At 43.3% G+C, this 24,572-nt stretch overlaps 1 protein-coding gene across 3 annotated transcripts in view; it reads left to right on the top strand.

Moving 5' to 3' along the window:
* Positions 1 to 24,572, top strand: part of TSHZ2 (teashirt zinc finger homeobox 2) — a 438,233-nt gene that overhangs the window by 61,046 nt on the left and 352,615 nt on the right. The gene's annotated exons all lie outside the window — the stretch shown is intronic.

The raw sequence follows: 24,572 nt of genomic DNA, 5'->3' as shown, positions 1-24,572 counted from the left end.
TCTTTGAGGAAGTGATCTGTTCTCTTACCTTGCTTTTTCTTTTCTCAATATAATGAACATTAATTAAGCATCTGCTTTGCACAAGATACTGTGATCAGAATAAGCAAGTCGTGTTCTGGGAATCTGTCAGAGATGTTTGAAGTCATTTAAAAATAACTTTTATTTTTCATATTATAAAAGTGATATGTATCTGGAAATCTACATTTCACACGTGCTTCTAATAATATGTATGTATATGTACGTGTGGTGGGGGTGTGTAATGTATATTCTCTATCTCTAACATATGTGTATATATTAACATTTAAAATAAGTAAAAATTCACTTTTTTTTAATATATACCATAGGTAATATAGAGAAGTTGATGTTATTGTATTATATATTATATGTAAAATTAGTATATATGTTTGTAATAGGCCCAGTATATAACTGTATAAGATATTAAGTAAAATATGTATTGTTACATATATAATACATATTCATATATGCTATGTAATATATTACACATTATTATATCACATAAACCTCACATAAACCTTACATATTATATCACATAGGTAGGTAAACATCTTTTTAAGGGGATCATATTGCTTATATTTGTGCTATTTTTGCTTTTTTACTTAAAGTTTCATGAATATCATTTTAGTCATTACATTTTGTTTCATAACATTTCAACAGCTGCTGACTATTCCACAGTTGGAATATATATAGGGCTATAATGTATTTAACTGTAGCAGGAGTGTACTGTGGTTCTCCTAATGTTGGACAGTAGAAATGCATCTGTTTGCCCCCCTGGTCGTTGCTGTGGTGAGGAACATTCCATTAGCTGAATAAGGATCATTTCCTGATGAGCACTTCCCAGATGTGGCCTCTGGGGCTCAGGCTTCCCTGACTATTGCCATTGCCACCTTTTCTTTTTTTTTTTTAAGATTTTATTTATTTAAGAGTAAGAGCATGAGCAGGGAGCGGGGCAGAGAAGGGGAGAGGCAGGCTCCCCACTGAGCAGGGACCCAGATGCAGGGCTTGATCCCAGGACCCTGGGATCATGACCTGAGCCGAAGGCAGATGCTTCACTGACTTCAGGTGACACCCAGACGCCCCCGCCATGGCCACTTTTGAGGTCACCCAGCAGTGTGCTGTGAAGACAGGTGCATGAGAACTCAGCAAGTAGATGCAGAAACAGGCCCCATCTCCAATCTCTAGGTCAGACCCATGCTCACCAGAAGCATTCTTTTGTAAGAAGGTAAAACCAGGGGCAGCCTGGGTAGCTCAGTGGTTTAGCGCTGCCTTCGGCCCAGGTTGTGATCATGGAGGCCTGGGATCGAGTCCCACATCCAGTTCCTTGCATGGAGCCTGCTTCTCCCTCTGCCTGTGTCTCTGCCTCTCTCGCAGCTTCACAGGGTCTCCACTCCCCTAACCCCCCCTACACCCGCTGCATCGCGCTTTGCCACTGACACTGATCCTCGCTCTGCCAACAACTCACATGCGTTTGGCTCGGGCAGCGTGTTTTGCATGATGTAGAATCACGTTTTGGGGAGAGAGTGACCGTCTGCCCTGTGCCGAGAAGGAACAGGTGAGAATTCTAAAGTCGTACAGAGACCTGCTTGCTCCTTTGAGATCAAGTGAACCTTTGGGGTTGAGAAGTAGAAACTGAATATCCTGGGCAACTTGTACCTTCCATCAAGTTCGTGTTTCTTGCTGGGGCAGGAGTAGGGAGTCGCTAATGTCTGTGAAGTGCCTACCGTGTACCCAGCTCGGCGCTGGGCATTTTCGTTCCTTGCGGAGTCCTCCCCCTGCCGTGGCATTTATCATCCCCATTGCATGAGAGCCTGAACACTCAGGCTGTTATCTAACCCTCCCCACATGCTCTTCCCTGTGCATTTTAGCATCAAGGCAAGGCCTACCCTTCTGTGTGTGTGTGTGTGTGTGTGTGTGTGTGTGTGTAAGATTTTATGTATTTATTAGAAAGAGCCAGAGAGAGTGAACGAGCACAAGCAGGGGCAGGGGCCGAGGGAGAGGGAGAAGCAGGCTCCCCACTGAGCAGGGAGCCCGATGTGGGGCTCGATCCCAGGACCCTGAGATCATGACCTGAGCCGAAGCCAGATGCTTAACCGGCTGAGCCCCCCAGGTGCCCCGGCCCACTCCTCTTCGAGGCCTGGTTTGGTAGCTGAGCCCTCAGCTGGTGGCAGAGTTTGCTTGGGGTTTTTTTTTTTTTCCTTTTCCTGGTTGTGTAGGACATTGGAGGCCCCACCCTTGCAGCCAGTGACCCCGACTCGGTGGCGGCTGAGGCCTGCTTCCAGCTGATCCCAGAGCGGGGCACACGTTGCATCAGCGCAGAGCCCGGCGAGGCGGGGGCTGCTCCCTGAGTCTGACACTGAGGCCTGGCTCCGTGCCAGGTGTGAGTAAATTGGGCCCAGGGTTGCCGTTCTTGTTCGCTCTTCACACAGCAGCTGCTTTCATTACGGAGCCGTGAACCTGATCCCTAAGTATTGTCACTCAGCTCCCCACTGGTGGGTACCAAGGGGGAAGGAGACAGACCAGCCTCCACTGCAGTAAATAGAGCCGCCTCCCAAGGACCCACCCGGCGCCTGGTGCACTAATCACTAGGTGGCACACCCAGAATTTTGGATATTGCATCAGTGAGGACTCTTGAGTTTCAAGGGATTGGAAAGCCAATTGGTTTACATCAAAAAGATTAATTTGGGGTCCCTATCTCTAAAAGGTCAGGGAAGCCTGGCCTTTGGCCAAGTAGGATGTAAGGACTCCAGTGGTATCAGAATTGGATCTTATTCTTTCCCTCGCTGCTTCCTTCTGGAGGCCTCTCATCTCAGGATGTAGCAAGATGCCAAATCAGGTTCCATCTTGACACTTCAAAACTCCACATTTACTTTTTCCCATTTCTAGTCGAAGTGTTCGAACTGAGTCTTCTTGGCTCACATTGGTTCATATATACCCAGACCCAAGGCAATCACTTCATCCAGGGCCATGCAAAGCTGGGGTCACAGCCCCTGGATTGTGGGTTCCACCCTGCGCCAGCCTCGGAGTTCATCTGCCTGATTCTTGCAGACCAACATCAGGAAAGGGGGGCAGTTGTTCAAGGAAGATTGGGGCCTGGTCTCCAGATGCTGGTAGGTAGGTGCTCACTCTCATGCACTCTTTCAGATAATCTTCAGAGAATCCTGTAGCATAGTGGTGATCCCATTCTGCAGAGGAAGAAGGTGAGGCCCAGAGGGGTTAAGTCAGTCCAAAATATACAGCCATTCAGTGGCAGGGCCCGGATCCAAATATGTATTTGTCTCTCACCACAGTGCATGCTTGGGTGCCTCCTATATTTGAGGGAGGAGAAGGATTCAAATAGGGTCAAGATGATCCTTGAAACCCATTGCCCTAGAGCAGTCCCCTGGCATTTGTTCTTTCTTTTTTTTTTTTTTAATTTCAATTTCTTTGATGCACTTTAGGTAAAGTTGGAAACCAGTTTTCCAGGTTATCTGATTACAATAGTGACTCACTCTTAGCAAGTACAGAGAGGAATGTTCTGAAATTATCCTGGAAGGAAATATACCTCTCCTGGATGGCGGCATATTACCCACGTGTCAGGAAAATCCATATGCCCACAACAGTTCTTATATAAATGTGTGGAGGCGTGTTTTAAAAGCATGTATATTCATATCCTCTGTGTGTATGTATATAAATCTAGGTATTTATCCCTCTGCTAGATTCATAAGCATCCAGTGGCTCACACATTAATTACAGTCTCCTTGGTGAGGAGAAATATTTTCCCTTCTATCATGTTCATTTTATGATCATCTGAAGTTCATCTTTGTAGCAGTCACTAAATCATCTGGCGACACAGTGTTCTGTAATTGTTAGATTGTGCGCACATTTTGGCTTTACTTTTGTGAACCTCCTACTCCCTTGCTTTTGTTATTAACAACAATAATTAATTGCAGGGTGCTAGGCATATGTATAATCTCAAAAAATCCCAGCCAACAATGCTTTGAAGGAGGTATGACTGTTATCATTATTGTTACAGAGGAGGAAAGCACGGCTCAAATAATCTGCCCGATGAACCGTGCAGAATATGTCGCGAAACTGGGACTCAGGCTTAGGTTTCTTTTACTTTCAAGCAGAGCTTCTCAACCTCAGAACTATTGACATTTAGCCAAGCTGTTCACTACCATACTGTTATGGAAGTGAAGAAGGAAAAAAAAAAAAAAACAAATAAGCAAACACCAGAACATCAGTTCCCCAAGGCTACCAGAGGAGGCTATACGGCTATTAGTTGTTTGGTGGAAAACATGCTGAAATCGATCAGTATTTTAGGTGCATATGTTTTGAACCCAACAATTCCTGTGGAAATGTTGGTAAAAAAAATATGCAAGGGTTTAAGTGTGAAAATAGTCAATGCAGGGTTGTTTATAGTAGGGAAGGTGGGAATATTTAAGTGTCCATCAATGAGAAATCAGTTAAATGAGTTACAATACATGAATCCAATGGGACACAGTGTCAGTATCTCTTTAAAAGTATGCAGAAGCTCTAAATGTAGACACAGGGAAAGGTAAAGATGTATTTCCAGTGAGAAGTAGATTGCAAAGGCATAATCCCAATTTGGGGGGTGGAAAAACACTCCGCCTGTGTGTCTGCATGGAGGTGGAGTCAGGTGTGGGTATGTATATTGGATTATACCTAAAAAAAATTGCTGGGAAGATATTAACCAAACTGATAATAGTGATTAATGTTGGGAAATTTTTATTCTAGGGTGAAGCATGTCCAATTATACTTTATACAACATACTTTATCCTGTAGCTCTCAACTTGGGATAGTTGTGCCCTTCGGGGTACATTTGGCAGTGCCTGGACACATTTTGGGTGTATGTGTGTGTTGGGGGGAGTTGTACTGGCATCTAGTGGGTAGAACCAGAGATACTGCTCAACATTCTCCAGTGCACAGGACATCAACATCTATACAAAGGACTATCCTGCCCAAAATGTCACTAGTGCCAAGATAGAGAAACCCATTTTTATATTCTAGTTTAGCATTTAAATTTGTTACCGAAAGCATCCATTAACCTTATATTTAAAAAAAACACAAATATTTGCAAAACAAAGTCCCCATCCTGATACTTGAATAGAAACATTGCTGCTGGTGCCTTTAAAAATCAAATCAAAGAAACAATTTTAATGTCAATAGTTTCACTATATGAACATAATATACTTTTTCTTCCCTTAGCAGAATAAATTTTCTTTATTTAACTGTAGCATTTCTACATAGTTGCCCTTAAGAAGAGTTTACAGCCCTTTTAGCAAAGCAATCCAATAATATTTGTCCCATTTCACAGCTTAAAAAACTAAGAACTGGGGAAAACCCACCATTTGTACAACCAGTTGATACCAGCATGAACCTTGATAAATAATTGTAATAGTTTCTGGGAATAGTAAATTGCCTTATCTCACACATAGGTGTTTTGCTTGAAACCGATGGTAAAAAAAAAAACAAAAAACAAAAAACCACTATGATGATTTCTACTTCTTTGTGATACAGAGCAAGTTTCCTAGGGAATCCTTTCCTCTCTATGAACAGAGTATGTGCCCCTCATTTCTTCCTCCAAACAGAAATACTTTTTTCCTCCCCTCACAGGGCATTTGTCATTTCAATGTGGAGATAAAACATCTCTTCTCTCATTCTCTGCTCTTCTCTCATTTCTGCTCTTGGTGGGTTGTCTTCTGACACATTAAATTTCAGAGTGTGGAGAAAATCCCAAGTGTGACTGGGAGGTGATGGGCTTTGAGTGAGGAGTCTAATAAGGAGGACAGGTGGACTGTAAAATCTTCCGTGATCCTTGTGAAACCAATAACTCTCACTTAGCGAGACACTAGCCGTGACTCACAGCGGGCGGATGACTCCAGGACGGAACATTGTTGTTGACCCAAGAACTGAGCCCTTGACCTGGACTCTGGCTCAAGAAACCTCCTCCCGATTCTGAAGTTCTTGGAGCCACCACAACCTTTAGGGATGCTCACTGGCCTCCTGATATGTGTTTGTTTCACTCAAACTTTGCTTTTTGGGGGCGCCTGGGTGGCTCAGTGAGTTAGGTGTCTGACTCTTGATTTCAGCTCAGGTCATGATCTCAGGGTTGTGGGATCCAGCCCCGTGTTGGCTCCATGCTCAGCAAGGAGTCTTGAAATTCTCTCTCTCCATCTCTCCCTCCCCCTTCCCTCATTCTTTCTCTCAGATAAATAAATCTTAAAAAAAAAAAAAAAAACAGCTACCTTACTTTTTGGAAATTAATGCCATCTTTGTCAGGATAGGACAGGTTACGCTGCAGTGAGGTGTACTCCCCAGATTTTAATAGTGTAAGATGACAAGAATTTATTTCTCTCTTGTGGTCTGTTGTGTGTCCTGGGTCAGCTGAGGGCCGGGCTCTGCTCTCCCCTAGGACTCAAGCTGACTGGAGCCGCCACCGGCTGGAATGGACATATTCTGCCCTGGTGACAGAGAACAGGAGAGCGTGTTGAGTCACACCCTGACTCTCAAAGTGACATGCACCACTTCTGATCACATTTCTCACGGCCTTGCCGAACTTCAAAGAGATGGGAGAGTGCACACATCAAAAGGACGAGACACACGGGAAATTTGTCAATGGTTCTAATGACATCCACAGTCACTAAGGTGTAAAAATCATGTGCTTATCGGAGTTGCTGGATTCTTTTGCAAAGTGCAGGATGTTGCGACATTGGGCCTGAATGAGTGCATGGCGGTCGTTGGCGGGGGTGGGGGAGGAGGAAGAGGCATCAGTTAGCAACTACTCTGTTTAGGTGGGCGTTTGTTTGCCAGCTGGCAGGCCCTGTCTGGGCTGTTCCACTCCTCCGAGGGGTCAGCTCTGTCCCCTGAGGAAGCTGAGTCAGTACAGTCTAGTGATAACGGTTCGGCTAAGTTGGACAGCCTGGTTTTGAATCTGGGAGAAACCCCTTCATGGCTGAGTCACCAGAGCTGACTGATTTGACCTTCTCTGCCGCAGGTCCCATGGGCGTGGAGTTGCGTTGGGAAATGGGGGCAGGACATGGGGATGGGGTAGTGATAGGAATAAAGTAGTAACTTCAGAGGCTGCGACGCGGAATAAATGAGAAAACCCACACAAGGCACTTAATTTCGTGCCTGGGACAGAACGAATGCAATGGCTCTACCACCACCACCATCGTCATCAGCGTCTTCATCACATCGTCATCTTTCCAAAGTGCGACCTTCCCCTTGCCTTTAACTTACGGAGCAATGGGGTGGCCGGGTAAATGCTGCTGGTGGATGACTATTGACCAGCTCCCCCCCTTCCTCTGTGTCTGTGTCCTGTCTTCTAATCGAAAGGGTTGGACCAGGCGCTTTCTGAGGTCCCTTCCAGTGCTGACATTCTGTGATTCCGAGATGCAAGGAGGGCCCCCAGATCCCATCTCGAGCTTTCAAAGCATTCCCGATGTATGCTTTAGCGTGGGTCTGGAGAGTGTATCTGTCAAGGGGGCTGCAGGCAGGGGAGAGACATGAAGCCAAGCTATGAGGCAAGCATGGGAACAGATTTAACCACAAGCTCTGGCCTTGAACCCATCCAGGGAACACTGATGTGAGCCAACTGTGCATATCTGCTGATGAACCTTCCCAGGAAGTCATGCTCTGGAACCCTCCACGGGCCTTGTGATCTCTGCCACCAACATCAGTCACCATCTGGACTGGTCTTTTCTTTCACGGCACTTGGTAGAGAGCGAAAGGACCCGAGCCCAGGCCGAATGTGACGGTTTCTGTTTTTGTTCTGCAAGCTGCCCTGCCTTTGAACGATGCAGTGTGATGACAGAGATATTATCACCCCGAGCTACAATATTCTCCAATAACGAGACAATGAAAGCAGTTGCTACAAGTTTGTGTGGTGAAGGCAGAGGAAGCAAACTCTTAATTATCCAGTAAATATTCTCCTTAGATTCATTTAGATTTCTGCAAATGAGTCTGTGCTTGATTCAAAACACCTGGAGGCTCAGCTTGAGCCGTAGAGAAAGATCCTGGCGAGGAGTTCCTGCTCTGAAATCAGACAGCCTCTGCCACTGAGCTCTGACCCTAAGCAAGTTCCGTGTCCTCACAAAACCTCAGTTCTTTCATCTGCAAAGTGGAGGTGGTAACACTGTCCTCAGGGAGCCGGGCAAGTGGATTAATAGAATATACGCTGCAGGGCGCCCGGGTGGCTCAGTGGGCTAAGCATCTGCCTTCAGCTCAGGTCGTGATCCCAGGGTCGTGGGATCGAGCCCCACATTGGGCTTCCCTGCTCAGCGGGGAGCCTGCTTCTCCCTCTCCCTCTGTCCCTCCCCCACTTCGTGCTCTCTCATGGTATCTCTCATGTAAGTAAATAAGATCCTTTAAAAAAAAAAAAAAAGCATCTCTGCAGAGTCACCAAAGGTGGACAGTCTGAAGACTAAGCACATATGAGTGAAGACCCTGGAAGGGGGCTGTGGCACGTAGGATGCCACACGCCCCATAGAAAGGGGCATGAGAAGATGCAACCCCTGTGTTGCAAGAGCTTCTTACTTTTTCAGGAGGTATTTTAAAAGTCTAAAGTTTTATGTCACATCTCCTGACTTTTCGGTGTTGACCAGTGTATTAGACTCGATACCTGTTGACTCCAGTAAAAATAGATTTCCTCCAATGCTTCTTAGCCCCCAAAGTAACAGCGAGTTGAGGAAGAGAGGATTTTGTTTGACTCAGGGGAAAGTGCGGGAAGGTGGTTGAGAGCTAGCAAGGCACTCCTTGACGTCAGGTGCCCAGTGGCCTTCTCTCTTGTCGCTCTGCCACCTTAATATGGGGCTTCCTTCTCATGGTCCGCGGTGACTGCTCTGGCTCCGACCATCACGTGCCTCTTCCAGGCAGCCAGAAAGGGAGAAGTGGAGAGCATGCCCCTTCTCTTTAAATATATAACCTGGAAATCACACATATCACTTTTACTCACTTCTCTTTAGCTAGTACGTCGTCGCGTGGCTGCGTCTACCTGACCGAAAGGCTGGGAAGTGTAGTCTTTGTTCCCGGTGGCCAAATGACCAGGAATCAGGAGATCTACAGGAACAAGGCCACAGGTAATTTGGATTTTTTTTTTTTAGACGCTAGGGCAACCAAGCACACCACACCCCTGGAAGCATTTTGGAATGTTCTCCACTGAGGATGTGATAGGAGTGTGTCGTAACGAAACATCTTCTTATTGAAATGATCGTCGGCACCAATGTCAAAATAGGCTCCATGTGTGGAGTGCCTACCACTGGCTTAGGTGCTGGACATGTCTGGCTTTCTCCTGACCCTCAGAACAACCCTGCAAGGTGGGTACCGTCCTCACCATTCACCAGCTGCCGGGACTAGGGCAGGAGCAGAGGGACGTGACCTTGTGCGCGCGGTCGGTGGGTGGCCGAGCGGGGATCTCACGCCACAGCCATCAGACACCAGCCTCGCCCTGAGCACAGCTTCCTACTTGCCTGCCTTCCCCCGACCTCGCATCCCTGCCATCCTGTGCAGAGCAGGAGCCCGGCACAGCTGCTTCGCCACCCAGAGCCCGGGTCAGAGAAGGTCGGAGACAGCCCCGGACCTACACGTCCTGACTCTTGGCCCTTTCCACACTGTTCTTTGATCTCTGTTTGCACAAGTTCCAGATTCCTCCACCTACTGCTATTTTACAAAGGAGAGAGAGAGAAGAGCGAAATCACGACTCTTAGCTGAACTGCTTTTCTTCAAAATCACGAATAATTGTTTTCGTGGTGTGTCTGGGAAAGGCGTACGCCTCTCATCTTCTGCCCAGGACTTGGCAGTCTCCCCTGTGTTGCCCCTTCCTTGCTTTCCTCAGCACACACCTTCCGTGCAATCCATCATCAGAGCCGCTCTCCTGCTTCTGATCAACACCTACCACCAGCTCTTTGATTTGCCATCCGTGGGCAGAGGGAAGTTTCCGGTGGATGGCCTCAGAGCCTCTGCACACGGAGCCCCCACGCAACAGCAGCAGCAGTCTGGGGAGAGAAGGCCCAGGTCCTGGGGTGCCTGGGTGGCTCCGCGGTTGAGCATCTGGCTTCAGCTCAGGGTGTGATCCCGGGGTCCTGGGATCGGGTCCCACCTCGGGCTCCCTGTGGGGAGCCTGCTTCTCCCTCCGCCTGGGTCTCTGCCTCTCTCTGTGTCTCTCATGAATAAATAAATAAAACCTGAAAAAAAAAGAAGAAAAGAAAAAAAGAAAGAAAAGGCCCAGGTACAGCTCTTTATAAACAGCAAACAGCTCCCAGTGCTCTTACTTCCCTTACGGAAGAAGAGCTGTGCTTGCTTCCCCTTTCTGTATATCCTCAGCGAGGGGGGTGGTTTCCCATAGGGGCTCGCCACGCACCTCCAACCACCTGCCTGGCTTCTATTCACTGGAAGCTTCCCTCTGCGTTATGAGGTGGCTAAATAAAAACAAACTCTGCACCTTTTTCATCAAAATAAAGTAGGTCAGAGATTCACTCGGCTGGCCAGTAAACTAGGGCGGGATTTCTCTCATCCTTCATACTCTTGACATTTGGGGCCGCCCCATCCTCCGCTGTGGGGTCCTCCCTGTGCACCGTGGGATGCGCAGCAGGGTCCCTGGCTCCTACCCACTGGATGCCAGCAGCACCCCCCCCCCCCAGTGGTGACAACCAGAAAGGCCTTGAGACATTGTCACCTGTCCCCTGTGGGGCAAAATCAGTCCAGGTGGAGAACTGGAGTGCCTGCGGGACATTCATGCAGGTGCAGACAGGGAGTAGGACTGTGGGCACCGCTTACCTCCTGGCCCTGGGCCTCTCCAGCTGTCTCACCTGGGAAGTATCATCATCACAGCTCCGAGACTTCACCTCCATGCCTCTGGAATGGACAGAATAATTGGGTCGACTTCATGAAGTTCCCGGCGGTGTCCACCGATGTCACGTTCGGAAAACGCTTAGCACAGTCCCAGGCCCCTGGTGAATGGGAAACAAAAGCTGGCTTTTATGAACGTCAGCTGTTGGGATCAGGCTAACAAAGCAACTGTGAGGATGGGAGGAGTGTGGGCCCCGGCCCCCCTAGGCCTCCATCCTGACTCAGATTTTGTGCCCTGTCAGCATCAGACTCTTTCTAGTTCCCTTCATGCAACCTGCTGTGCTCAGAGCCCCCTGTTTTCTTGCTCAGGCAGTTGCTCCAGTTCCAACTGCCAACCAGCCCCCACCCTCATTCTCTTCATGGTTAACCCCTACCTACTCAGCCTTCAAGCTCAGCTCAAGGGTCACCTCCAGGAAGCTCTTCATGATTGCTTCCTCCCATCCCTCCTCCCGCCCCTGTCTGGGGCACCTCTCATTCGCAGTGACTGAGGAAGTCCCAGCTCATCTCTAATTGCACTCCTCCATATTTTTATTTTTATTTTTATTTTTATTTTTATTTACAGTCTTGCTCAGCCGTTTTAAATATTTGGCTATCTTCTCTGGTCATCCCTCCACAAAGGCTGGCATTGCATAAGCATCTTTGAGTACCTGGGCTCCAGCTTAGGACCGTATGTTAACACTGCTCAAACATCTCCCAAAGTGGACAAGGGAAGGAGAGATGGAGGGAGGGAAGAAGAAAGGGATGAGTGAGGGACACATGGAGAATAGCACCTTGCAAAAAAAAAAAAAAAAGAAATATTTGGATCAATTAGTATTTTTTATTAGCTGCAGCAATTAATAGCAGCAATTAGCTGCTATATATATATCTTCCTGTTCCAATGCTGTTGTCGCAGCACTGTCACTTTTACCAACAGATGAGCAGCCCTGAGTCTGCAAAGGGAGATACCTTGCTTTCTCCGGGTGAGCTCCTTGCAAATAAAGCATCTGATACACTACCGTTGTTTGATAGAAGGCTGATTGTCCCTGTTTTCCAAGCTTTCTCTTGATTGTGTCTATTCACTCAATGAATCTTTACAGAGTTCCTGATTTGGGGGTGAAACAACCACGGTCCTTGTTCTCATGGAGCTCACGTTCTGGGTGGGGAGACAGAAATCCGTAAATGTCTCATGTCACAGAGATATATAATGTGGAGGACGAGAGAGCAGGGGATAGAGAGGGTTGGTTGAGTGGGTTGCTACTTAAAATGGGTTGTCAAGGAAGAGTCTTGGATAAAGTAACATTTGAAAAGAGAGCTGAAGGAAGTGAGTATTAGGATCTTTAGAGGAGATCCATTACACATCCCTTTATTTTTTTTTAAAAGATTTATTTATTTATTTGAAAGAGAGAGGGGCAGAGGGAGAAGGAGGGAGAGAATCCCCAAGCCGATTTCCCACTGATCATGGAGCCCAATGAGGGGCTCCATCCCAGGACCCTGAGATTATGATGGGAGCCAAAATCAAGAGTTGACTGCTTAACTGCCTGAGTCACCCAGGTGCCCCATTACATTACACTTCCCTTTCAATGGCAGTCCTTGATGGGCTGCAAGCAAGCTTCAGGGCACTTGCAGAAAAGAGTGAACCACTTGGGAACCGCCTATACCAGCATCTACCTTATTTCTAGAATCCGTGCGCCTTGGCATGTTTGTGAAAATCACCTAAAATTAATGAAGTCTTTAGACACTGGAGAAACAGATAAACGATATTTACCATCTTCCTATACTGCAGACTCTTCAGATCCTTTAATAGAGCAACACCGTGAATCTCTACGTGGGAACCAGAGAATCCCATTCTCTAACTTGTTTTGAACTCAGAAGCCCTTATACAAGAAACATATTATAGGACTTGTGTTTAGAGGAATATATTTTTGTAAAAATGGTTTTGGACCAGGTACCAAATTTAAAGAAATATTCTTTCTATATTAGTATGTCTGGGAAAAACAAAATATAACAAACCTCATAGCATTAACAATCACTCGCCTGCTTTCCTTGCTCAAGCCCTAGGCAACTACTAACCTACCTTCTGTATCTATAGATTTGCCTCCTTTGGACATTTCATATAAGTGGAATCATATAGGATGTAGTCTTTTGTTTCTGGCTTCATTCATGTAACATAATGTTTGCAAGGTTCACCCATGCTGGGGCATGTGTCAGGACTTTTATTCGTTTTTATTGCCAAATAGTATTCCATTGTATGGATGTGCCACATTTTGTTTATTCATCTGTTCGTCCATGAGTCAGTGGACATCTATACCCATTATTGGTTTCTTGCCTTGCGACTCTGTAAATGACTAGCCTGTCACATTTAGGATTTCCCTTTTCTCTAGCAGGGGCAAGACAGCCCCTCCATAAAAAATGTAGTTCAGAGAACCTGTCTAGGTGGTAGACTGCAGATTCACCTCCAGTCTTATTCCTTCCAAATAAAAAAAAGGCAGAAAATAAAACTGCTTCCACTAAGCTTAAAAGCTATATGTGTATATATATATATATATATATATATACACACACACACACACACATACACACACATATTTTTTTTTCTCTATTTCTTATAGAATAGACTTGTACTCTTTAGGGAAATCAAGAGGAGAGGTAACAACCGATTATAGTATGAGAAAGGAAATTTTAAAAGACTCTTTGGAAATAGCACATACATAAAACATTTCTGAACTATCTGCTAATGCAGGAATTATCCTTCGATGCAAGGGATCTGTGCCAAAGTAAAAGTCTGCTCGGGCTTTTATGGATTTCTGTGTTAGTGGCAAGTTTCTTACTCCAGTGTCTGTGAAAGCTGCTGCATTTGTCCTGTGCTGCCAGCTGTCCAGGACTCAAATGCCATTTGAAGATGAGGATACTCTAATTAATGATCGAGCCCTCACTGAATTCAGAGTGTTTTGTGCAGCACAGTTCTTGGCCGTGTATCCAACGGCATTTTGGTGCTCTTGAATGCCAGGTTAAAAGATCCTTAGGGGTTTGGACAACATATTTCCTTGCTCTGGATATTGAAAAGAAACTGAGGTCGGATCTGGAGTGAACGGAGGGAAGACTTATCACGAGGTGGCCAGCATCTGTTTGAAGCTCCGCTGGGGGGTGGGGGGTGGGGGGTGGGACACCTATCTCATTATTTGAGCAACCTGACAAACTTCCCCCTTCTCACTCATATCTCACATATATGCAGTTGCCGTCCAACTTTGTTACAAAGAAAGTAGAGAAACTTGTCACTTGTTTGATCATCAGCGTGGTGTAAGAATTTGCCTGTCACTTGTTTAGGATAATGGCTGAATTCTTCAGTTTTCAATTGATGCTTGGCAGTTTGGATGTGTTAGATTGCTCGCAAGCAACTGAGAGAAATCCACACATTCTATCCATTGTCAAGCTCATTTAGCAGATTATTCTAAGACTAAAGGAAAGGAAGGTAGCTCGGGCTATGAGTCTTTTAAGAAAACATTACAGGGTGTGAACAAAAGCAAATCTACAGAACTTTAAAATGTCAGAGAATTCAGAAATCCTTCAGTTTGAAGGGTTTGAAAACTCACATGCCCACAGAGTCCAGACAGGTAGCAAAAAAAAAAAATAAATAAAAGTAAAAAAATAAAAAATAAATTAAAAAGGAAAACCAGCTGAGAGAGATAGATGGGCTCTTGCAACAGCCCTATGAGGGGCTTTGACCTCTGCTTACTGATCGTGTGTTTTCATGAAATTTGCAAAAGTAGGATATTTAACTTCAATTGGTTAATAGGGCTGTAGTTTCCTTCTCTGACATCCCCCTCCATCATACTTTCCCTTATGTTGGGTATTAGGTGGCACTGGACTCATCTCAGGAATTTTGTGCTCATGGGCTATGACCATTTTTTATACGTAATTTTTAATGGCATATTGGAGATGCTGCAAACATGGTATATTCGTAATTCTGTATTGTTTCTCTTAAAGAAGAGCTGTTATTTTTAAGATTTATTTATTTATTTTAGAGAGTGAGAGAGAGCATGGGGACTCGAGTGGGGGGAGGGGTAGAGGGAGAGAAGGTCGAGCAGACTCCCCACTGAGCATGGAGCCCCAGACTGGTTCCATTCCAGCTCATGACCTCAACAGAAACCAAGAGCCCATCGCTTAACCAACTGAGCCACCAGGTGCCCCAAGGAGAGCTTTTGAAAAGCAGAGGGGAGGGGGACCAAGGGATGGGGTAACTGGGTGATGGTCATTAAGGAGGGCGCCTTATGTAATGAGCACTGGGTATTATATAAGACCGATGAATCACTGACCTCTACCTCTGAAACTAATAATACACTATATGTTACTCAATTAAATTTAAATTTAAAACAATAAGGAGTTTAAAAGCTCCAGGCTTCACCAAACCACCAAGCCAGACAGGCACCACAGCCAAGTGGAAAGTTCATACTTACCTAGAGGAAGAGGTTTTGCTGAGCGCCAGACATTTACAAGATGAGGATTCTAGGGCCCGTTGTGGCCAGTTCCCTCAAGCAAAGCCAGACATTCAGATTTTTCATGTCAAACCTAATTTCCAAATGTTGATAACTAACCGAACAAAGCTAATCGGAAGGCCATATTTGATCTGTGGGCCCAGTTTTCAGCCCTTGTTACTTATGATGGAGAAGATAAATGAACAGGTGAGCCATCTATCCACCCCATTGTCTTCCAGGGTTTTTACAATGAAATTATCAAACTAGGTTTTTAAATTTTTAAAAATCATTCAGCTAGCATTCATTGAATGCTAATGTGCATTTTACGTAAGTGTGAATTTCCCCTGAGTTTCACTCTTAATTAGTGGCGTCCAAAGTAGCCCAGTCTAGATTTAAGAGTTAGAACACAGGGCTCAAGGTGAAACTCCATCACATTGTCACTGTGCCAGGACACCAGAGACAATCCACTGAAATTTGCAATAATTCAAAGTGTTCCAGGTCCTTATTAAAAGAAAAGAAAGCTTCAAAATATGGTGTGGGGTTTTCTATTTCTGGGCACATTATTGTAGTCCAGATGTTAGAGTTTCCTTTGCATGAACTTTGGATGATTTAAAGTCCTTGGAGGCATTACAACTGTCCCTCTTTTTACTCCTCCATACCTTGAATGTTTGCATCCATTTTCCCCACCGCTCCAATGCTTTTTCTCTAGATATTTGCATGGCTGGATTCTTCTCATCATTGAAATCTCAACTTAGAAAACCTTTCCAGAACATTTTAGCTAAATTAACCAACCCCCAGCTCTCTACCCCAGGTAGAGATTTGACCCTGCAGGTCAAATCTAGCCTCCTGCTTGTTTTATAAATAAAGTTTTATTGGCCCACAGGCATACTCATTTGTTTACACATTGTCTATGGCTGCTTTTCTGTTACACCTGGAGGCTTGAATAGTTGTGACAGAGACAGTTTGGCCTGGAAATCCCAAAATCTGGCCCTTTATAGAAAATGTTTGCCAACCCCTGAGACTTTCTCATGGCCCTGCCTTATCTCCTTCATATTATGATTAGTATCTGAAATTACTTATTTTCATGTTGCTTGTTTGTTTTTGACTTGTACTATTAGAATATAACCTTCCTAAGGGTTATTTTTTCCTGTACCTAGAACATAGTAAGTACACAATATATCTTGGTTGAGTAAATTTAATAAATTCTATCCTTTAGCCTTTCTATTAATGCAGGGAAGGTTCGCTGAGCTTTGATTCACAGGTGCTTTACAGTACAACTAAGGGGAAACATGTAAATTTTTTGTTTGTTTGTTTTTGGTTGAGTAAACTAGACAAACCAAATGTACCAAGAGAGATGAGGCCTAAGTATCATATTCCATAGTGTCATCCCTTGAACTTAATGAGAAAAAGCCAAGATATGAAACCAATAGAAATCATCATGGTGTCATGATTGTATGTGCATTTCATCCTATGCCAGTGCCACTAACAAGAGCTAACTCTTCTTTGCCAAGTAAAGAAAGGCTATGCACTCAACTTACTTTTAAGTTACCAAACATTGTGGATTAACTTTCTTTAACCAAAAGACTGAGTTTCCTTTTCTAGAGTCTCCAACTTATATAAAGATGTCTTTATTTTTTTCTGCTTAATTATGTCACCTTGTCCCATTCTACCTATGCAATTCCCAGCATGTGCCCAGCCATTGGTTACCATCCCATGTCCTTGTCACTTCATGCATCTTACTTGCTGGAAATAAATGTCCACATTCCATTTAATCCCAAGTCTACCTTCACCTTGACATACTTAAGAAAGAATAAGTTTTGTCCATTCCTCTTTCTCATGGGCCTGAGCTTCACTGCTTAGGATCTCTTGCATGTGAGGATTTATTTAATGGCTCCTTGTCTCTATTAGCTTTTTCTATCCTCCTCCTTGAAAGCAGGACCACTTCATACCCATCTTTATATTTCTTTCCATTACCCAATTTGTGTTTGACCTGAACTGAGTCTTGAGTAAGTACCAGGTCCTTGGCATTGTGCTGGCAGTTATGTCAGGCAAAAATTAAACTTAAAAATTCCCAAGGGTTTAGAATCTTGCTTTGGAAGGCCCCACACCATATAGAAATAAGACTGTTAAGATGCACTCACTTGCCGTGTCAAGTATGTTTTTTTTTTTTTAAAGAACACAATAGCAATTCATTTGCTTTTGTAATTATTATTGATTATAATTTTAAGTTTTATTTTCCTGTGTTTAAACCAATGCATGTTTGGTTAGATCTCCAAGGATTTGAAAGCCCTTGAATTTTTCAGAGGCCCTTGAGAAACTGGCACACTCAACATACTCTGCCTCAAATTCCCAATGTATAAAACAGTTCTGGATCCTCTCAGATACAATGATCAACACAACAGATGTGGTTCTTGTCCAGAGGGACTCTAGTGTCCAGCAGGTGTGTGAGACAGGTAAATAAGTGTGAGTGTGGAAAGGGCATCAGAAAAGACTTCCCTGGAGGAGGTAATGTCTTAGATAAGCCTTGAAGGATGTGGCCTTACAGCCAATTTCCCCACAGCTAGCCTTGATAAACCTACGTAACACACAAACTAATTTACCTGAAGTCATGACAGGCTGTGTAATTTGTGAGTTCCCTTCTAGAATTTCAGGAAGGCAACAGCAGAGCATTAAGCCAACTGGGGGGTCCTTCTGAGCATGGGGCCCCATCTGATGGCACAGGTCACATGCTAGAAGCTGGCTGTGATGGTTGACCCAAAAAAGGGCCCGGTGTCATTCAAAAGACTGTAGGAGAAAGAAACACATTTACCACAGTGCCTAGCACATTGTAGGTGCTCAACAATGGCTTATTGAATGAAGATGAGTTTCTTTAGTTTATTTTTCTTTCACGGAAATAGACCTGACCAGGTGATAAAAGTCTAAAGCAAGCATTTACTTTGGCAGTTTCCCTTTCTAGAAGCTCTGTACAGATGCAGAGATTCCTATCTGGCCTGGAGAAACATGACCAGTGAGGCTGCCTTTTGTCTTTGAGATGACTTGGGTGTTATTACATTTAACCAGTTTATTTGGAAAAAATACATATAGATGACCTTTTGGAAGTGATCTTTCTCCACGTCATATCCTGACAGTTGATGAGGATAAACTGACACTAAACCAAAGTGATTTTTATTAAGGCTCATTGAGTGCATTTTCAGAAGCTGCCACACAATGAAATGTATACATTTTCCCCCTGTCTATAAATCTGAGTAGTCTCGAAGTGCCAAGTCAGGTAAAGTGAGTCCACGGGTAGCTCTTAAATGCATTAAACCCCTGGAAATATTAGATCCTTCTACAACAGATGAGGTTTGGTGGTGCAGCTCATTAGCATTTGAACAAATTTGTGAGACTTTTAAGGCATGTTGTTGGATTGAGCTAAGTAGACTAATGCAGTGAATTCCAGACCCTAATGGCTCCATTTATCAAGGGAGCAGGTTTTAACATAATGCATAAACCTTTCTCACATGGCCATTTTACTATGCATTTAATTCTATTGCAACATGGTGCTTCAGGCAGAGGAAATGAAGAATTTAAACAAGGTTAGCATTCCGAGAAAAGACGGGGAAAAAATCAATACCTCCCTCCTTCCCCCAAATAAAAGATGATTTACAAAAATGGAAATCTATATTGATGACAGGGTCTTACGGATGACAAAATGTGCCCGTGATGTTTTGTGACTGGGACACGAGCTGTCACTTCCACTGAATGGATATCCAGGTTCAGGGAGAATGTTATAAAAATGTTGTAGCGGGATTAATTAAAGGTTATTAATTGATGAAACGCCCTCCTGTAGCTTTGAGATTTCTTTTGAGGCCAGCGAAGACTTCTGTAGCTTGTCTCGATCCCCAGTTTCACATTCTTGTTGACTTCAGAATGTTGGCTCTCTTCCTGCTTACGCACACATAAGAAGACTCGAAGTAACTGTCTTTCCTCCCACTCGGGAAGATTTGCCAAAACTCAACACTGAAACTGCATCCTTTTGGAGTCCCTACCCATTCAAGACTTTTGTTTTGACTATTAGCCATTTAACGGTGCCCTAACTTCATGATGTCTACGGAGGTAGCATTACAACTTTGTCTACTGGGGAGATAACCAAGGGCTTGTGGCGTGTAGCATTTTGGCCATCTGCTGAGGTAGGATTTTGCGTGGTGCAGGGTGACATTTAGATGTAGCCTGTAATTTTACTAGTGAGCTGCCCAGAACTACAGCACAACGTGAATTTCCCATTTCTCCATTGAACAACATGCTCTCTGCCGGCCAGTGTTCTGATAAAGCAGTGCACTCGAAACAGGTGACCAACTTTATAAATGACTTTTGGTTCTATATTTATACAGCTATTAAGAACCTAAAGAAGTCACTTAAATTTTTCATCTATACCTCACTGCATTTTATGAGGGGAAAATATATGCTTTGGTGGCTTCATAAATTTAGGGGGTTTTGAAGGCTGCGGAATCTATCTCTAACAAATGTCAAGGGTCTATGGTATATAACTTTTCTTTTTCGGGAGATGTTACCCTGCTACTTAGATTGGAAATGCTTTGCTACTAATATGTAAAACAGCCCCACATTGCGCGTTCTCTCCAAACTATCATCCGAAGTTATTTCTTTAAAGAGTTGAGTCCTCCCAATTTCCCTGTTTCCTTCCTAAAAATGGCTTTCTATATGGTGCTTGGCAGGACGTGGGTATTAGCAGCGAGAGTTATGCTAAGTCAAATAGCTGAAAGTAGACTGAATTTCCAACACTCAAAAAATGTAAAGTTGGAACTTAATCCTGGAGCTTGGCAATCAGTCTTCCACCTTTGAGAAACCCAAAATTATACTCTATGCAGTAAAAAACAGATTAGCTAAATCATATCCTAAAGAGAGGGATAGAAGTGCTTAAGGGTGATATTTCATAAACTGAGTAAGAAATATTGAAATATCTTTCATATACACGAGAGTATCCTTTATAAGTAATAAAACTCCCATGGAAAGACCCCAAACACATGGAAATCAATAGAAAATTTTTTTCCATGTCTGAGCAGAGCTCGGGATTCAGAGTGAGCTCTCTTCCTGCAAGGACTTTCCTGGTTCTCTTGGAGAGGTTGGGTATTGTTTGTTTGACAAGGTCATCCCATGTCTCCACCTGTGGTGCTTCTATTCTTATCTGTCTCCTCAACTCAACTGTATGTCCTTTACTGGCCCACACAGGCCTTTCCTTTCTTCATTCAAAGCACAAAATTAATACTGTAGACACGTGAAAAATGTTTGCGAGTGAGTTACTAAGTAAACTGTCATGAATGAGTTAATAAGTAAGTGACTAACTGCAATCATGAACCTGTTTTGGAGCTTCAGACCTTTTGATGAAAACCAGAAGTGGAAAGGAGACAGTTAATGTTGGGGACCTTAAATCTTTACTGCTTTTCAAGCATGTGGAGGAAGTCTCACTCACGAGGGGGACAGCACACACATCAAAGAGAAGGAGCCCATAATATGGGCTGCAAATATATGCACTGAACCAGTCTCTACTTGAACTCCTGCCTGGTGGTTTTCCAAAGGATACCCAGAATCATTCTAGCAGAGGAGTTAGAAGTCAGGGAAAAGATATGGAATTATGAATGCAGCATTATACATCTAGTCTGGACTTCCTTAATCTTCCAAATGGTGAGTCCAGGCAGCAGATCATGGGATACCTGGAAGAGCTGTTGAGGAGATGAGCTTTGTTGGCTCTGTTGTTAATGTGTCACCAGCCTTAGACCTTCTTCTACTGACAAGCTGTGCTTATTTTTGCTATGCTCCTTTTGTGGATTCAATGTAAAACATCATCTTGGAAGGCTCTAGAAGGACTCTAGGCTTCTCAGTAAGATGTTCTCCAAATGGCTTGATTCTCTGGATCTGGTTACAGAAAGACACTTTGTTTGTTTGTTGTACAAGTTAAACTTAAATTCCATTTTGAAATCCACAAATATGCTTTACTTACTCACCCCAAACTTTAACAAGATAATTCCCTTGAAATGGAGGTTAACAGTCTTTAAATTCAATGCCCAACTTTTTTTGAGGCCATTCTCCCAATTATAGGTGACATCATTTTTCTATCCCTTTTTAAATATGTTAGTATTTTTTTAAAAATATGTTACTTTGAGCTGAAATTAAAAAATATATATAAGCAGAAATTAGCAAAGCTTTTTTTTTTCTTTAACGTAGACCGTATATTTTCTAAGAAATCTCTAAGGAGAGATGAGTTTTTAAACTGCGCCAGGAAGCAGCTGTGGTTCAAGGGAGAGAGCAGGAACGTGGACTCTTCTAAGCTGTTTTTAATTCTCAACTAAGCCACATTGTCAGTTAACCTCTCTGATTTCGTCAGCTCATCTGTAAAATGGAAATTAATAGTGTCTTCCCCACAGGGCCATCATCAGGATAAAATAAAGTAATTTACAGGAAATTGCTTGACAAATCATAAAGTGCCATATAAGCTTAGGAGACAGTCACTAAAAATTGTAGTATGTAAGGTTCTTGAGCACGAAACAGTAAGCTGGAGAAAATCCTAGGATAACACAAATTCAGAAAGGAAAAAAATAAAAGTGGATATATCTGTCCTATAATTATTTTGTGACAATATTAGTTCAGATTATTGTGTATTTATAACACGTGGACATTGAAGCTAGCTGTTTACAACTCTATGCACTTGACAAAACATTTTAAATACTGTAAAATACTCTAGAATTCTGTTCTGCGTGTATCTTACATATGCACATCACTATAGATAGTATACATTTTTAACAAATATCATTGCAAAGGGCCATACAGCTCTCCTGTGAACAAAGTGGGTTTGAATTGTACAGGTGCACTTACAGGTTTTTTCTATAAATACAGCACAGTACTGTAGACGTATTTTCTCTTCCTCATTATTTTCTTAATAACATTTTCTTTGCTCTAGCTTACTTTCCTGTAAGAATACAGTATATAATACGTATAACATACAAAATATGTGTCAATCAACTATGTTATTGGTAAGGCTTCTGGTCAACAGCAGGCTATTAGTTGCTAAATTTTTGGTAGGTCGAAAATTATAGGCCGATTTAGACCGTACAGAGAGTCGGCGTTTCTAACTTCCACGTTGTTCAAGGTTAAAACTCTATTCATAAAACTGAGTGTACATAATTTATGAACAATTTAAAGACTTTAAGGGTAGATGTTAAAACTATAAATGTAATATTGCTTCTCAAACTCCACCCTTGCAGAAGATAGGACTTCACGGTGCAGTTCCAATTACTGAAGTAGGGGTGCTGGATGTTGGTGTGTCATTTCAAGGCATACTTCTCATCTCGAACTCTTGCCAGCAGTTATAGGTTAATGGAAATTGTGTGTGTACGAGTGTGTGTGTGTGTGTAAGGGGGGGGTGGTGTACGTGTGTGCGCGAGTTCCTGCGTGTGTGTATGCAGAAAATCAAAACCGATTTACCCAGGAACTCCATCTGAGCACAAAATCACAGGCATGAATATGCAAGGAAATTTGAATGTGTGTTTGTCAGCAACTGAATATTTGGCAAAGGGGAAAATTAACATAGATTGCACTTAGAGCTCAAGGAAGGGAGAATAAACACAAATTTACAGGTGAGTGTTAGCAAACAGCATATATATTCAATAGTAGTCTGAAATAGACCCATCTGAACTCGGTAGGAAATTGACATTCTGTTTGTGCTGCTGCGCATTACAACCGGAAGCCTCAAGTTATGCTTCTCAATAGGGATACAGCAAATTACTATATCCACATGGCAGGCACTTGGCTCTTAAGAGCTGGCAAGATTGAGGGTTATTTGAGGCATTTAAAATAAAAATTTCAGATAGGATTGAATCAATGTTACTTTTGGTCAATCAGCAAGATAGTCAACAGGTATTTATGACCCAGCCATTTATCTATTTATGTTTTCACTCTATGCTGGACTGAATTAGAATGGGGGAGACAACTCACATCTTAGAAGAGGGGACAGGGGAACCTCCAGCCCTGGGAAAGGCCAACTGGCAGTGAAGACGGGCTTTGGAGTCAGGCACACGTGGCCCCGAGTTTTAACACCCTGTATTCTCTGAAGTCGCTTTTATGTGAGGGTTAGGTTCTGACGTCAGGCTGTTAGGAAAGAGTCATAAAGGGTCAAAATTATCTTTGAAATTCCCCTAAATCTTCTACCCTTAAACCTTTTATTTTAGTTTTCCTGTTACTGGCTTTAAAAATGTTTGAGCCTCTCTGCCATTAGGAGATCAAAATTCATTATCGGTCAAGTCACACATACAAACACACCTCTGCGGAATTGTGTACAGCCTTCTCTCAACCTTTTTATGCCCTACTAAAGTTTGAGCACTGCTGTGATAGAGGGAGAATTAAAAAGACAGTCTGTATGCAGATGTCTGGACTTTTGAATCATCCTGCCTTTAAGATATGATCCAATCCCCAGTGTGAAGGGCGGATGGTGAGGCTTCTCGAGTGTTCCTGCTTGCCTGCAGGGTTTACTCTCTTTGGTTGTAATAATAAGCCTCTCCAACCTTAATACATGCTAATGGATTTATTTGATGTTTTGAGGATTAAATGAAATAGTGGATGGCATTTTCCTTGAGGGGTAAGCTCAAGGATCATTATGTAAGTTACATGTGCTGTATGACACGACCTCATTTATGTGATCTTTGTCAGTGCCCTGAACCACCACCACCACTCACCCCGCCATGCCTCAGTTGTCTTATCTGCAGTATGGTGATAAGAATGAGACCTTCTTAAGGGAGTTGTTGACACAGAATGATAATACAGCTGCTTGCAGACAGGTAACAAGAAATCAAAAAGTTTTGACTATGATTGTTATGATTTTGAGTTTTTGTTGTGGTGGTTGCTGTTATGACGATTATTTTATGCTCTGTGCCTTGGGACATGTTACTAAATCTTTCTGTGTTTGGTCATCTCATCTTTCAAAAGGGAGCATGATGTCTTTTCCTCCTACTTTGGAGAGCACAGACGGGACAAAAAAAAAAAAAGATAAGGAGTTTGAAAAGCATTAACGACAGTACAAGTAGAAAGTAAAAAAAAAAAAAAAAAAAAAGGATAAAAAAAGTAGTATCCAAATCCCAAGGAATCTCAATTTCAGAGATATTGCAAACCGATGTATTCTTAAGAACAAGATGTGTGGCTGAATAGAAATACTGTCTGGGCCCCGGTGGCATCATAGATGGTTGAGCATGGCCCATTCCCACCCTGGAA

This window comes from Vulpes vulpes, chromosome 14, assembly GCF_048418805.1.
Source record: "Vulpes vulpes isolate BD-2025 chromosome 14, VulVul3, whole genome shotgun sequence".
In the NCBI taxonomy this organism is placed as follows: Eukaryota; Metazoa; Chordata; class Mammalia; order Carnivora; family Canidae; genus Vulpes; species Vulpes vulpes.
The sequence above is the reverse complement of the archived record's forward strand: the minus strand, read 5'-3'. Positions and strand labels throughout refer to the sequence as shown.